The sequence below is a fragment of the Bubalus kerabau genome, chromosome 18 (assembly GCF_029407905.1).
Source record: "Bubalus kerabau isolate K-KA32 ecotype Philippines breed swamp buffalo chromosome 18, PCC_UOA_SB_1v2, whole genome shotgun sequence".
Classification (NCBI taxonomy): domain Eukaryota; kingdom Metazoa; phylum Chordata; class Mammalia; order Artiodactyla; family Bovidae; genus Bubalus; species Bubalus kerabau.
The window spans coordinates 22,131,487-22,148,682 of NC_073641.1; the positions used below are offsets into that span (position 1 = coordinate 22,131,487).

General features: G+C 38.4%; 1 protein-coding gene across 2 annotated transcripts in view; it reads left to right on the top strand.

Moving 5' to 3' along the window:
* The window catches only part of PDE4D (phosphodiesterase 4D), an 849,844-nt gene that overhangs the window by 729,393 nt on the left and 103,255 nt on the right, over window positions 1–17,196 (top strand). The window lies entirely within an intron of this gene.

A 17,196-nucleotide genomic window follows, 5' to 3' on the forward strand; every position in this document is an offset into this window, starting at 1 on the left:
TAGGTTGTGGGAAATGTTTAGAAAAAATAATGTTCTAAAAGATAACTTTCATGTCTACCTAATGTTCACGTTAAGAAAACTGGTAAGAATTTTTGGTATGCTCTGTATTTGTAAGAAGTAATAATAGATTTTGAAATAAGTCTACATTACAGAAAATGTTTTTTTCTTTGTACTTGATTTCAAAGAAGCCAATGTTTAAAGAAAATCTGTTTTTTTTTAATTTATAAGAAATGCAGTATACTAATACATACCTACTTACTTAAGTGAGAAGATAAACAAAATCTGACAGAATGAGTTTTCTTTGCAACAAATATGCATACCCACAATTTGAAAGTTAAAAAAAAAACAAACAGCAAACTTTCTATTGGAAGGGAATAAAAGTGACCAAAACATAGTTTTGTATAATCTCATAATGAACAATAAGTCTATCCACTGTCCAAAAGAGCAGACTAAAATAAGAAATGAGTGAAAAAGGGAGAGGTTTCAGATAATCTAACCGCAAATTTAACTTTTTCAAAATAATAAAATTGACAAAACAAACTAAGCCAAAAGAGGTTATAAATTATAAGTGGTATATTCTTTTCTTTCTTAGTTTCCATTCCTTGTTCCCCATTACATTGTTCCTGTACATGGAAAATAATTATGTGGCATTTCTCTCATCCTGTACCCATCATAGGAATACATAATTAAGAAATTGCCCTTTTTCTGTAGACCTCAGAATCCTTCTCCACAAAGCACTTCTAAACACCCACTGGCAATAAATCAGAATTGAATCCTGATTGTACCTCCTAGATCTCCTGATTGGTTCTTTTTTTCCTTGCTCTCAGGAAAATAATCTGTATCTACAATGAGAAGTAAGAAACTGTGTGATATAATACAAAATGCTCTAAAAGAAATCAGAACATTATGTCCTAGTCCTGGTTCTGTCATGAAGAGTACAGTCTTGGCAACTTGTAACTTCTCTAGGAAGGATTTCCAGTCTGTAAAATTAAGGGGGTTAGACTAGACACTCTTTCCAAAATCCTGTCTAGTATCAGCTTTTTATATTCTATACCTTCAGCAACCCCCAGAGACGTCTCACCATTCCCTAAATACACATTGTTCTACATCTGCGACGTTTTGCACATTTTCTTATTTAAACCTGGTAAGCCTTTTGTCATGTTTGCAGCCTGGCAAAACCACCACTCCTTTTTCAAGTCACCTCTTTAGAACCAAAGCCTTTCCCAGTTTCCCCCAACTCAGGTCAAGGGAGCTGTCCTCAGCTTTGTGTTTTTGATATAGATCTGTCTTCTTTGCTTTTTTTTTTTTAATTGATTGATTTGAGAGGGATTTTGTTTTTGTTTTGTTTTGACTGTGGTGGGTCTTCATTACTGTGTGGGCTTTTCTCTAGTTGCTGTGAGCGGGGATTATTCTGTAGTTGCAGCACACCGGCTTTTCATTGCGATGACTTCTCTTGTGGAGCACAGGTTCTAGGGCACGCAGGCTCAGTAGCTTCGGTTCCCAGGCTCCAGAGCGTAGGCTCAATAGTTGGGGCAGAATGGGCTTACTTGCTCCGTGGAATGTGGAATCTTCCGGGGCCAGGGATTGAACCCGCATCACCTACACTGGCAGGTGGATTATTTACCACTGAGACATCAGGGGAGCCCATATATATATATATATATTTTTTTAATAATTACTTATTGATTTGTCTTCTAAAAATTCTGTGAGGAAGGGACTCAGACTCTTGATATCTGTAGTCTCCAAGATATGGTGCTTCATTCATCCCAATGAAATTCAATGAAATTGTATTGAATTAATACAGTTAAAGGTCAATATCTGACTGTTATAAGTGTAAAGCCTAGGGACAAAATATTATTATTTACATGATTTTATGTACATGTATTTTGGTAAAATATTCATGGTAAGCTTCATTACATCTGTTCTATCTAAGCAATGCATGACCTGTGTACATTATAAACCACAGGAACCACAGATAATTCAATGGTCTTTGAGACCAGTTGAGCTAAGGATGTTAGAAGTCAAGAGTTAATACAGTATCAAAGAGCTTATGCAAATAAGTAAGGAAAACACCAAAGCTTCAATGCTAAGTCATCAGAGATGCATTCAGACAATTCACAAAAGAAAATATATAAATGACAAGTTAGAATTAAAAAAAAAAAAATTGGAATGTCTGGGTAAAGATAAAGCAAATAACATGTTCATTTAATACCTTTACCTTCTGAAAACTGTAAAAGGGTTTTTTCAAAGCATAAACCACAATGACACAGAAAGTGTGAAAGGAGTAGCACCAACAAAATTTTTAAGTGGGAAAAACAAATGGTCAAGTGGTTAGCAGTTAAAGCTGAACGCTGTGCTGGCACTGGGGAAGGCAGAAAAAACAGTCCCACTAATAGTGCCAAACAGCAAAAATACTAAAAAATCAGCCATATTCAGAACCTAAGAAAGTGGGGATAAAGTCGGGAACTGTGTAAGAGGCAGCTAGGCATGCTCATCATACGGTCTGTGGAGCAGTGTGACCACCCCTCACTCACCCCAGCACAATACTGGACATTTATTCTCAGCAGGTTAAAAGCCCCAGTCTTCATAGCAGACATAATTATTTATTGAGACAATGCCAGATCATCGGGTTAATAGCACCAAGAGTGGAATCTGGATGAAGGCTGACAGGGCCATCTGGAAGTGTGAGTCATTGAGGACCACGGACCAGAGGCTGGTGCCAGTGTGCCCTGTTGCAGTGACTGCTGTTTTCACAGTTGCCCAGGAATCTCTCAGGGAAGGAGAGGGTTTCCCTGTTGGATAAAAAATGAACTTTCTCTTCATTGAATCTACAAATAATATGGGTGATAAGGGATGTTCAGTTCAGTTCAGTCACTCAGTCGTGTCCGACTCTTTGCGACCCCCTGCAGCACACCAGGCCTCCCTGTCCGTCACCAGTGGCTGGAGTCTACCCAAATCCGTGTCCATTGAGTCGGTGATGCCATCCAACCATCTCATCTTCTGTCGTCCCCTTCTCCTGCCCCTAATCCCTCCCAGCATCAGGGTCTTTTCAAACGAGTCAGCTCTTCACATCAGGTGGCCAAAGTATTGGAGTTTCAGCTTCAACATCTGTCCTTCCAATGAACACCCAGGACCGATCTCCTCTAGAATGGATCTCCTTGCAGTCCAAGGGACCCTCAAGGGTCTTCTCCAACACCACAGTTCAAAAGCATCAATTCTTCGGCGCCCAGCTTTCTTCACAGTCCAACTCGTACATCCACACATGACCACTGGAAAAACCATAGCCTTGACTAGATGAACTTTGTAGACAAAGTAATGTCTCTGCTCTTTAATATGCTGTCTAGGTTGGTCATAACTTTCCTTCCAAGGAGTAAGCGGATAAAGGATGGGTTTTTATTAAAGTAGAAAATAGTGATTAGGATGATGGTAGGAGCACCACTGTAATGTTCCTGGACCAGTTTACCATCCTTGAATTGCATATTCTGGAACTGCCAAGCATGCAGACTCTCACACGGAGTGTGTTTGTGCTTAGCTCTTCTTTCTCTGCTTTGTCCATTGCTTTAAAATCTGCTAATCTTGTTGTACCAAGTCTCTTAACACTGGGTTACTTTGAAAGAGGTCTGTGTTTCAGTGATTTGGGGAATGGAGAAGGGGTAAGGAGAAAGAAGGATTTAAGTTGGTTCTTAGAATGTTTTCCTTTGTTTATCAATTGAAAGAAGAGATAGAAAGGTGGGTTATTTAGATAACATTATGTTCCCACTGCACTGATCATCCATCCATTTCTCCAAGAAACCATTTTAATTCCAGTCACTTGAATGTACACTTTGTTCCTTCTCCCTAGAACACCCTAAGACACTTTTTCTGCCTGATAAACTTTACTCACTCTTCCAAACCAAGTTGAAATGTTCCATCCAGTGTGAAAGCTTCCATGACTCCAGAAAACAGCAATTATATTAACTACAGTTTAAAAAGCACCTGGTCCTAGAGTCGATTCTTATTGGATAAGTGAGGTAGCAGTTTTAGCCTCACTTTACAGAGAAGGAAACTGAGGCTGAGAAGACTTGAGTAGTGACTCAAGAGCATAGATCATTGTTCCTCAGTGTCTGCAGGTTACATGTACGAGGACACCCCTCAGATAGCAAGATGTGTGGATGTTCAAGCCCCTTATATAAAACAGTATAGTATTTGCATGTGACCTAACATCCTCCCTACACTTTACATTATCTCTAGCTTATAATAACTAATGTAATCTGAATACCATATAAATAGTTGTCATGTAAAGCAAATGAAAAATCTGCTTTTGGGAACTTTCTGGACATTTTGGGGGCAATAGTTGATTGAATCCAGGAATATGAAACCTGTGGATACAGAGCACAGACTGTACCTAGATTTGAAATCCAAAGCTGAAAGCCCTTTCTTTTTGAAATCTGCATCACTTACTAATTATTTTGTTTTGTATTTGTTAACATGCTTACCTCCCTCACTGAACTGAGTCTTTATTCCTTCATGGAAAAGAAATTGTTTTGGGAGGGTGGCGTTTTTATATATAACATTAATCAGATTTAAATTTTTTATTTATTGTCAACATTCCTTGTTTGACTCTACAGTCTACAGGGCAAGATGTTTAAACCAGATATGTTTTATTCATTATTGAATCCAACACCTGTCACAGTGTCTGCCACAGAAATTGTTCAGTATATATTTTGAAGTAAATAAATGAATTAACAACTGAATGAACAGATGAATGAGGCAGAAGGATGAGATCCAGCTTATAACAAAATAATACTTTTTAAGCTTTCATTATCCCCATTGTCTGAATAGACAGTGATTCTTAAACTAATATTAAACAAACCATCAACATCAACCATCATGTTAATTCAGATGAAATCTGTACCCAAACAGAATCTCAGCATGCTGGCCATGTGAGTTAGGGGCAAGTTTTGCTTTCTTATAAACAAAGAGACCAAGACTACAGAATACTTAGCCACAGAGATATTGGGTTTTGTGTTTAATACAAAAAGGCTTTTTTTTTTTTTTTTAAGTAGGACAAATCTAATATGCTTTATTTTTTATTGCGAGACATACAAAGACATTTAAATATTTCTTTTTTTAAAAAATTATTTTATATTGGAATATAGTTGTTTACAATGTTGTATTAGTTTCAGGTGTACAGCAAAGTGATTTAGTTATCCATATTCACATATCTATTCTTTTTCAGATTATTTTCCCTGGTACGTTATTACAGAATTAAACTATTTTTAATCTAGAGCTCAAGTAGACAGTTTTAAGCTCCAGACCTCAAGCCAATGTGGTTCATGTTTTGTCACTATAGGGTCTACAATAGAACTTTATTTTAGTGATCTTATGAAGTTTTCATAAATTTTTCAGCTATTAAAAACTGACCACAATGAGTAATATAAAAGATTGCACTGATTACAAGGTACTTAGCCTCTGAGTACTCACTTACAATGTACTTAGGGTCAACTAAGAACTATATGTTTATTTCATGACTTTAAACACTTTTAAAGTCTAAAGCTCTTGTGCTTTTAAGAAAGCCCATGTCCTGCTTTTAAGAAAAAACCCATAAGAAATAAGAGATAGCAAAATGTATTAAATTATTTATTCTGTAACAACACAATCCCACATCAGATTTTAAATACAAAAGAATAGGCAAAAGCTAATGGCACTGACTTTAATTCCAATCCAAATAAGTTAGGAAGTTAAGTGAAATTAGTTTTTCCTCTAATCTTGTGTGAAAAAGAAATGTGTCATATGGTAAACCCATATGATTCCAATCTGTTGGGTTTATCCATCCCTGCCGTAACATTTAGACTCCAGAAACTATATCAGAAATGGAGTCAATATTTCAACACCAATATACAGACTAGAAATGTGGTAAGGTGTGTGATATCTTACTGCATTAAAAAAAAAAACTATTTTGATTGAGACAGGATGTTGATCATGTGTATCTTTTCCTCCAGAATCTTATGGCTGTTTTCTTCTTTATGATTCACTCTCCTTAAAGGCACATTTTGTCTTCTTTTCTCCATAGAATGAAAAAGAAAAAGAAGGATCTGTATCTTAAAAATAAGCTTCCCCATCACTGGGGACATGACTAATTTCCTTTACTGGTCATTCCTTTCTCATGGTCCTCCTCCTGCCTCAACTCAAAATGTTTCCCCACCCATGTACCACCTCCTTTAACAAATGTACTGTCCCCATGACTTCGCATCTTTGTCTGTGTTATTCTTTGTCCGGGACTCCCTCCGCACCTGGGCTTCCCTGGTGACCAGCTCAGCAGTAAGGAATCCGCCTGCAGTGTAGGAAATGCAGGAGACATGGGTTTTATCCTTAGATCAGGAAGATCCCCGCTGGAGAAGAGCACGGCAACCCACTCCAGTGTTCTTGCCTGGAGAATCCCACGAACAGGGAGCCTGGCTGGCTACAGTCCAAAGGGTCGCACAGAGTCGGACACGACAGAAGCCATTTAGCATGCACATCTCCTCAGCTACCCACTCCTAACCCCACTCCACCCTTCCTCCTATTCCCTGCACCAAATGTTTGATGTATCAAGAATCTGCTCCTGTAGGAAGCCGAGCCACACCGCCCCCACCACCAAGAACAAGTTAGACGCCTGTGTGTTCTGAGTATGCTCTTGGAGTTCTCATCAGAGATCCACTAGGACTGTCTATATTAACTTTCCTTCCTTCTTGACCAGACTGTGAATTTCTGAAGGGCAAGAATTTGCCCTGTTCATTTTTATAACCAGCATCTTACCTGGTGTTTAGTATATATTACATGTTAAATAAATGTTTGTGGAGTGAATCAGTGTGGCTGGTTTCCCATTAGGAGAGTGAAGAAAGTAAATTTCTTTGAATCTGAAAAGCACACAGGAAGAATTGGGACATTTTTGCTTGAGTTAAAAGTACTTTGACGGGGACTACCTTTGAAAGTCCATCTAGTTGGGCCTCTTGTAGTCTTTGTGAAATAGGAATATTAATCCTCAGATCCTATCAAAGGAGATCTAGTTATTAAAGGACAAAAAATTGGTATAAAATGTACTTTCTAAAAAGAGTCCCAAATCATATATCCTAAGGACAATATAATGTTGAAATGTCTTAATAGCTTCCCAATACAAGTACACGTGGTATCATATGATTAAAACAGTATGAGTCAAAGGAAGGAACAGGATGTCTAGGTTTTCAGTGTACTTGGTATTCTTTAACAGAATATTTTATTAGTGTATAGTCGTCTCTTGACAATTATTTCCTGATCGTATTTCCTCAGGAAACTTTAGATTTAAGGTGTTTATTCTGAAAAAGATAGGTATGAGATATTTTATTTTCATTATAGATGTAACAAGTAGAGCACATTTATCTTTTGTGATCAGGAAATAAAAGGAGCCCTATGTGTAGCAAGCAGTGAACTCTCTAAAATATGAAAATTAGGTGTGGATAGACTGGAAGTCAGTGTGTAAGGCAAGCATAGAATCTTCTGACTTTCTTTTCTTTAATAAAACCTTATCATTTATTTATTGTTAAGGAAAGTTGGAGACCCTGTGGACATGTCTACAGCTGAAATACTCCTTACTCTTGGAAGTCAGGCTGTTTGTTGGAAGAATAGAAAAAAAGCTAGCACCTAAAAAGAAAATTATGCTTGGAGAAGAGATTATCACTAATGGATGTATTAATTCATGGCTTGCTGATTAGATACATTTTTGTAAAAATAATTTGGTAAACTGGTAAAAACAGATGTTTTTTTTTTTTTTTTTTTGACATTTTAGAGTGCCGTATGAAATTCTAGTTAAAGAGAGACCCAAATCTAAATTAACAATTCACCATGTTGTATAGAATGTTGAAAAATCACAGCCAGTAGATTCATGGCCTGCTCTGGGTATTTTATTCCCTTTGGTTCATTGTGATAAAACACTGGGTCATGGGTAGCCTTTAGGACCTGACAGTAGACTCCTCTTTAGCAGGAGCAGCATCAAGGCTCTGTGTGGTTTATTTTAGGAAGTGGTGTAGCCTATGTAGCCCAAAGTGGACCAATGAGAGCTTGGTGAGGACTTGCTTAAGGAACTCACCCAAAAGAGTACCAAGGATGCATGTCATCTTGGCCAATTGATTGGAAAAAAAAATTTTTTTTTCTAATGTATTTTAGAAAAATGTGATATTTTGAAAAGGGCATGAAATATAGCAGGAATCTTAAAGCTGAATTTTTATTTCTTTCCAGACTTTGTCTCTTTGTCAGTCATTCTCTCTTTCTCCCTTCTCTTGCCTCTTGTGACCTTGTGGTTAATAAGAGAAAACTTATATTTTCTAATGTTTCTTTATTAACAGCAACAACAACCAAACAGCCAAACGCTTGAATTTTGCCCACCATCCAAATTTTTTATTTAAATGGCCTCTTCTTTGGAGTTACCTTGGAATCGGGTTTTTATTCCCTCACTGTCTCTTTTGTATTTCTAAGTGATATGTATCCATCAATTTAAAATACTTCCATTTTCATTCTAGAGGACTAATACTGTCCAGTTGTCACTTGTTTTTAACTTATTTGTCATTCTCCATACCTCTGCTTCTGCCAAATAAACTGATTATCTCAATTTTTATCTCTCTTTTATATTTTTAAGGCAATAACTGAAATTGGCTTGCTCCAGGGCAGATACTCTGGGTGACAGAATAACTTGAGGCAAAAATGTTTTGAATTAGTTTATAGGTAGTTTGATATCATATGTGTCCGTTTTTATGACCTGCCATTTATAATAGATTACTTCCTAACCTCACCTTGGCCCTGGCTCTGGCCCAGCTCAGAAAATTACTAACATAGTTATCAGTTGACACTTAAATGCATGTCTTCAGGTTTAGTAATGTGAAGGAAAATTTCCAGAGGCATGATAATAAGGAAATTTAATTAAGAGCTCGTGTTGACTCAGGAATATTATGTATAGCATTGATCCATAGTGTAGCTAATACATTCATTATGTTGCAAATTTCAAGTGATTTCTTAGTACATTGGCCAATCAGACTGGAACCTGTCTCAACAGGAATGTTGAAAGAAGCAAGGCAGTGAAACTTTCATCTCCATTGGGAGTGAACTAACTTGCCAAATCTGGGCCATCAATCATAGTGAATACGTTCAAAACAAATCATACATCTTTCACAGTTCATTGTATTCATCAGCAGTTTTGAAATCAACAGTCCAAAGTAGTCACTTTTGGCGAGGTTTTCCATGGCCTGCGGTTTGGGCAATATGCCTCAGCTGTCTTTTTCAAGGCTCTACTTTTCCGGTAGTTGTATCGCATTGGCCAGCATCAACGAAATCAATCTGAAAGGACAAAAGGGTGGGCTCATTTTGTCGAGGATGGTCATGTCATTATATCTTTGAAAATGTCGTCTTAAAAATCAGGTCATTGTCTAAAAAGTTTCTTGGAATCACTTAGTGCTTGAATGCATGGATGGATTGCAAGACTGATTTTCCCACTCATGTACTGGGCTAACACTCATATATAGGCAAAAATATACAATATGAAATGTCTGTTTGTGGAGGGAGGAGGAGAATGTTCAAACATGAAATTATTTATTTATTGTCACTGTTCTGATTGCTGTTAAAAAATGTTTTATTTCAAATCATATCATATGTAATAGAAAGTTTCACGATGGGCACAGGGTATCCCTCACCCAAGTTGATCCATTGTCAACATTCTGCCTCATGTGCTGTATCACTGTATTTCTCTTTGTGTATACACACCACACACACACACACAAACACATACATTACTTGTATTCTCTGAACCCTTTGAGAGAAAGCTGCACCCATCATGACCCTCCATACCCCAGTTCCCCAATCTTTACCTCTCAAGAGCAAGGAGTCTTTTCTCAACAACTACAATTAGTCTCAAACACCTGATTGCCTTTGACTGTTTCAGCGTGGCTTGTCTTTATACCTTTTCCCTCAATTTTTAACCCAGATACTGAAATGGGTAGAATGAAGAACTCAACTATCTAAAAACAGTCATGTCACTCATGTTTTAAATTTTACCAACAAACATGGTATGTTAGTATGCAGAAAATGACTCAGTGTTGGTTTTAGGAAAAATAGATGGGTTAATACTAATAGAGGTTTCCTTTAGTAAGAAACCTTACCTGTTTAGAGATTCAACTTATCAGTGGCACTACAGTTAGCTAGCATTCGTTAAGACAGGCAGAACATTTTGTCTTTCTGTACTTTTGGTTCTGTTTTTTTCTCTTGTGATCAGGTAACCCGAGGTTTTGAAAGATTGTAGTAGTTTCTACTTTGTCAGTGCCATTACCCTGCTCCCTGACAGTAAACAGTGGAGAAGTGGAGAGGGCATTGGTGATGCTGCATGGGTTCAGGAGAGATCAGGGGTCTTACACTACACCCCAGCTATCCTTTCACTGAGTAGTGGTGGATACCTCCCAAAATGGTTCTTATAGCTGTTTTTAATCTCTGATCTTAATTTTTAAAATGCAGGTTTACCCTATTGTAAATAAATAGAACTGAGATTTATGTTTAATAACCTATATAGCTCATTTTGATAACACATATCTGGCAGTTGCAATTTTTTTTCCCCGAAGGGTCTTTGGCAGGCATATCCTTCTCCACCTCAGTGTTCCCAACAATATGCCTATGTATTAGGGGATCCAGATGAGAAGAGCAGTGCTTCAGGGGTTTAGAATGGGCAGCAGGATTTTGTGTAGGAGGAAGTTGTGATGCTGCAGCAAATTAAGAAAAACAGGTCCATTGATAACATTATAATGGCAAAATCATCCAGGAGGCCATTTGCACATCCAGTGACAATGTATACACAGAGGTGGGCCTCATGTATGTACAAACAAGTTTATTACCCTGTGCAGACTGTTGATTTAGTCATCCAACAGATGTACATTGAAAGCGAATGTTCCAGGAGCTGGGGCTTTGGTAGTGAATAAGACAGCCATGGTCCATAACTTCACAGAGTTTACACATAAACTCTTTTGCTTTAAAATATTGTGCATTAAGAAGTATTTGTGCTCTGACCATATGACCACAGTATGTCATTCTATAAACCTTTCAGACATGACTTGGATCCACAAGAATTTAGTTTTAAAGCTGCTGGATTTGCAGGAGGGAAGAGCATTGGCTTTGAATGACAAATCATGGAAAGAAATAATTTTGAAAAGATCCTCCAGCTTGTAATGGTTTAACAAGAGCAGTGTGTTCAGAGACTATTGAGTCAGAAAAATATGTAAACGTCCATGTGTTCAAGTGGATAAGTGAGTGGGGCAGGGGGAACCTTCTCAAAATGAGGACAGCTTTCTTCATGGTGGGAAGCCATGTTTTGGTTCATCACTCTCAGGCTTCCATCAGCTTCCAGGCTGGAATGACTTCCAAATCAGGCTGCAAAGACAAATATCTAAGTCCTAAGGGAAGCTCCAGGGTGGTTCTTTCACGGTTTTGTTTGGCATATTTTCTCAAAATTATTTTCAGATAGTTCCAGAGCAAGCTCTTAACTCATCATCTATCACTGCACAGTATCTTTGAATTACAGTAAACTGGAAGCCAGCCGTTTGATATCTAAATTTCAGTCTGGCCTGTGTCAACACAATTCTTGTTGACAAGACTAAGCCATGGTCCTAGATCATAGGTGAGCAGGAGTTTCATTGCGGTGTATTAGTTGGGATTATACTTGTCTGTGAATATAGAAATTTAAAATAGAGATGGTTTGAACAAGAGAGATGTTTATTTTTGCATTGTGTTAAAATAAGAAGGTAGATAGTCCAGAGCTCCTGGGGCAGCACTTCTATAAAACTTTCAAGGACACGTGTTCTTCCCATTGTGTTGCTGTTAGATGTCACCTCACTGTGTCACTTCAACTCATGACCAGATATGGCAACGCCCAGCTCCATTCCTCGATTTCATGTTCTAGCGAGTAGAAAAGAGAAGAGAATGGAGGACAAATAAAAGATACAGGAAAGATGTCTTTTAATGAAAGTTCTTGAAACTTCCATGTAACACTTCTACTTCGAGCGCATTCACTAGGACTCAGTCATGTGGGGACACCTGGTTACATAGGAGTCTGGCATTTTCTGTTTTGATCATTCCTTTGCTTAGGTAAAAACTGGGATTTTATTAGGTGAGTGGTTACTTTCTAGATTGTTGTCTGAGAAGGGAAACGGATGGAGGGATTCAGATGCTGAAAAGTGCATTTTTGTCCTGGTTTGTGTTGTCTTCACAACAGTTCATCAAGTTGTATAGTAATGACTTCTGTTTGGTGTGTTTGCTATACTTCATTTAAAGTATAACTTAAAAGAAAATTGGCATTCTAATACAAAACTGATGAAGAAAGACACCAACATTAGGGATCATTCAGCAGTCTCTGTCACAATGTTGCTTTTTAATAACCTTGCATATGTTTTAAATATTTCATATCAGTGTGCAACAGTATATTTGCAACATCATCTGTTTCAATAGTGTGGTCTTATACAAGTGTGAGCTTAGTAGCTGCAGTTTTCAGGAAAGGTGTGTTAGGCCCTGCTAGAATATTTTACTTACCCTAGGTAAGGGCCTAAAGATTACATGTGCTAGCCTCATGACTGATGTTAATGGTGTGTAAAAATAGTTTCCCTACCTCAACACTGACATGTTCACATAAAATTGGGGGAAAGAGAAGCTAGTAGCACAGAATAAAAGTAGTTAGGGCTCTTAAAAGTGTTTGAGGATGGGGAACACGTGTATACCTGTGGCAGATTCATTTTGATATATGGCAAAACCAATGTAATATTGTAAAGTTAAAAAAAATAAAATTTAAAAAAAAAAGTGTTTGAGACTCTTCATGTTCTTACCAGCTCATAGCCTCATCTCAATTTGAATCACAGGTACATTCTGAACTTAAGGTAAAGTCCTAAAGCCCCACACAAGGATTATTCCGCTTGTTCTAACAAGATTGTGTCCCAGCAGGCATGCCACAATTTGAGAGTTACAAATAGGGAGGTCTGAAAGGAGAAGGGCGGAGGAGGTAATTTCTGTTAACTCTCCTGCAGTGTCTTAGATTAAGGTGGATAATGGTTCCCATTTTGCTGACACGAGGCAGAGATGTCACTAAATAGGGAGAATGAACAATCACAGAGCTGGCTTAATTTCCAGAGGGGTTTATGGAAGCACCGTAACATGATGTGGCCAAATGTTCCTAAAAGTATGAAGTAATCTAATTTGTTCCATCATTACAAGAAATTAAAGCCAAACACAATTACATCCCAGTAGTAAAAAGAATCAGTTCAAGTGCCATTGTTATTGACTGAATGAAGCAAGCTTTCTGATTACCTTGATCAGCCAACATTTTAATTTTTGTCTGCCCATTTATTCCAAATCACATTAGAGGGCTTTAACTGATTTTGACCAAAGGAGCTATATTATTAAGGTGCAGTTTAATCTGAGAAGTTTAATTACTAGATTAGAGTTTTCAAATGGATGTGTCTTCTAGATTTCAGTAAATTTGGGCATGTAATAATTAGGGATTCTTTGTTTCTTAGTGTTAGTAAGAGGTCCAAGTTGAAAGAAAGACTTAAATTTAGGGAATTAATTTTTTGTTGTTGTTAGACCAAGAGTCTTTCTGAACAGGGGTGTCTGTTCTTCTAGGAGTGGGTCCAAAGTTCCTGGATGCTTTGGAGATTTGAGAGGGTTGCTTCCGCAGAGGAAAGCCGGTGTGGTACCCAGACTTCCAGGGGAGGTAGAGTTGGGCAGCTAAATGCTGTGTGATGAGCTCTCCCATAGTGTTCATATGGTTTAGCAACCACACCAGGACACATTTGCAAGTGAAATGTAATGCTACTCAAACTTAGACTGGGATAACAGACATAAACCTGGTAAATTCAAAGCCAGTTAGAATATATGAACCTCCTACCCATATGGAACAAGGGGCAATAAGTATCCAAACAGACGAGTAAAATAGAATGCTTGAAAGTCAAAGTGTTAGTTGCTGTCGTGTCTGACTCTTTGCTACCCCATGGACTGTAGCCCTCTAGGCTCCTCTGTCTATGGAATTCTCCAGGCAAGAATACTGGAGTGGGTTGCTATTCCCTTCTCCAGAGGATCTTCCCAATCCACGTATCGAACCCGGATTCCATTGTAGGCAGATTCTTTACCATCTGAACCACCATGGAAGCCCAGAAAATAAGGCATTCTGTAGGACACTAGGAAAAGAAAATGAAGATAAGGCTCACTCTGCCAGCAATTTCTCTCCATAGCACAGAAATTATTCTAATCACGTGATATCTCAGAGCATGAAGTTTATAAGCCCCCGAACTGTGTTAATATTCCTCTAACAGTCTAGTTATTGATTCTTAGAGGTGTGAGAAACTCTGGAAACATTACAGAAAGGTAGCTGTAATAAAAGGAGTGTCTTAGGCTTTTTCAGTTCAACAAACATATATTGGATATCTAGTATGGGACAAGCAGTATTTAGCATCAGAGATTGAAAAAAGTATTTGATATGATCCCAACCCTGGAGAAATTCGTTCTCATAGTAAACGAATCATGGCAATAAATTGTATGGTGATTTAATTACTTGAAGAGTTAACTTCTTATTTGGCTCTCCTGCATCAAATATGATATCTGCTGGTCTCTGTCTTTAGAGGGAACTCCTGCTGGGTAGCAACCTAGATTTTTCCAGACCCCGACTCATGCTAGACACTATTGCGGATAAACAGGGTGAGTGGGTCATTTCAGTGATGCTCTTTTTACTCAAAGGTCTTTGTTTTCCAGACTGCTAATTTATTTTGTTTCCATCTGGAAAGCCCTTCCCTGTCATCTGAGCAGTTCAGAGCAAATGAGCAGAGACAAGCTATTAGAGATTCAGGATGTCTGGGTTAAAAAGGTTTGCTTGTTTAATTAGATAAACAATTTGAGAGTAATTTCCAGGATTACTGTTCCTAATCACATCGGTAAAGGCTGGGAAGACCCTCTCAGTCAGTCAGTGGGTAATGGAATCTGAGAGAAGAGTAAAATGCTGGAAGGAGCTGAAAATAATTCAGAAAATCCTCCCACACTCTATGTGCCTGCATATAAAATTCATTGTCATTGTGCTTTTCTGAGCACTTTTTTTTTACACACATAATCCAATTAATTTTCAGCATCACCCTATGATATACTGCTCTCTGCATTTTTCAAATTATCATAGAGAACAAGCTTAAACAAGTGAATTAACTCGTATGAGGTCTCAGGCTAGTCAGTGGCAAAGCTCAGGCAGTAAGGACTGCCTTACTCTAAAAGCTATTCTCTTAAACGTTTTGTCCCTCTGTGGTGCAAAGTAACCCATCATATAGTCCACTCAGATTAAGAGGATGAGGGACCCACCCTGTCTCATTTCTAAATAAAGGAATTAAGGGGTAGGGGCGGTCAGACAGAGCTGGAATAGCGGCTTTATTCCTATAGAACAAGTACCTTCCTCCAGGAGCCAACCAAATGGGTTCAAGTGCCAGTCTTACCCTGAAGGAGAGTTACATTACCAATGGTTACTTTCCCTGATGAATTCATTTCTAAACTTTAATTCCCCACAAAGAGAGCAGGACCCTGGTGCCACAGGGACCAACTCCTGGGGAGGAGGCAGGCAGAAGGAGCAGCAAGTGGGGAATTCAAGCTGCAAAATTTAATTAAGTTCTCAAATGGCTGGGTTTTCTTTACCCACTTATCAGCCAGCCTGTTTTTCTCCTCCCACAATTGCCTCTTTCATTGTCCTTTTTAAATAAACATGATCTGCTTGATGTTCTCAGCTTCCAGTTGAATTTCTTTACTTTTAGAGACCCGTGCCCACCCTTTCTTTTTTGCCCCAGTGGCTATAGCTCTCTGCTTCCTTTTCTCTCTCACTCACAGGCTTTCACTGAAGAGAATTTGGACACTTAGAGAAGGAAAAGACTGTTACGTGTCTGAAGCCTAGTTCCACCAACTGGTTCTTGCCCCCATCTGAGCCACCAGGCCCACTCTGGCTGTTCCCTAAATCCCTGCCCATATTGCGAACTGATTGTGAACCACCAGATGGAGGAAGACTTGGAAATTTTCTCCAGGAAGACTGCCGTAGCTCACATGATCTTTTTAGAAAAATTTTTTTAATATTGGAGTATAGGTGATTTAGAATGTTGTGTTCCAGGTGTATAGCAAAGTGATTCAAATATGCATACACATGTATCTATTCCTTTTCAGATTCTTTTGCCATTTAGATTATTACAGAATACTGAGCAAAGCTACCTGTGCTTTAGTAGATCCTTGTTGGTTATCTATCTTAAATATAGTAGTGTATACATGTCAACCATTTGGAATCACTGTGATTGCTCATTTTTGGATCAGTACCTCTAGACTAGGGGCCCCCTGAAGTCAGAGTTCTTCTGAATCAGCTCTGTACACTGAGCACCTCTTAGAATATGAGATGCCCCCTAGCAGATGTTCAACATATTTTTAGTTAGTAATGACTCAAATCAAAGTTTTAGTAGACAAGAATGAATCAGTGTCAATAAAATCAATAAAACAACGTCTGGTTTTCCAACTTTGTGCATGAAAAGGACTCATCCCTTGGTAAAACCAATACAGACTAAGTATATGGATTCCCTCCAGCTCCAGAACCCATCATCCCAGATCTTCTCCCGAGTCCTGCCCACCCTGAGTGATCTCAGGCTCATTGCACCCCAGACCTTCCTGCTCTTCCTATGAAGAGCTTGTCATCTGCCTCTATGCAGAGCTTCCTTTGGAAGAACTTTTGTATGGAGGAAGTAGCCTGTAAAAGGCAGAAATAGAAGAGCTGGGAGGAAGGAAGGAAGAAAGTCCTGGATGAGCAAGGGGCAAATATGACCACGGACGCAGAGGTGAGACTCGGGGGGAGGACTTTCTGACAGGAAGCAGGAGGTGTAGGCAGGTCAATCATAAGAGATGATGAAGACAGATGGGTCTACTAAGATGGATTTAAAGGGCATCCCAGGAGTCAAACTGAAGGTTAGATGCAAACCTATAATCATTAAAATCCAGAATACGGTCTTGCATGAGGAGAGATATTATTCTAATTACAGAAGAGGTGCTTTGGGATTATGTAGAAATGACTGAAAAAGGAAAAGACCCCTAGAAATTGAAGGAAGAGCTTGGTTTTCTTGAAGTGTCTTTGAAAGCATTGAAGATCTGGAAAGGGAAATGAGGACCAAATGGAAATATTTACTT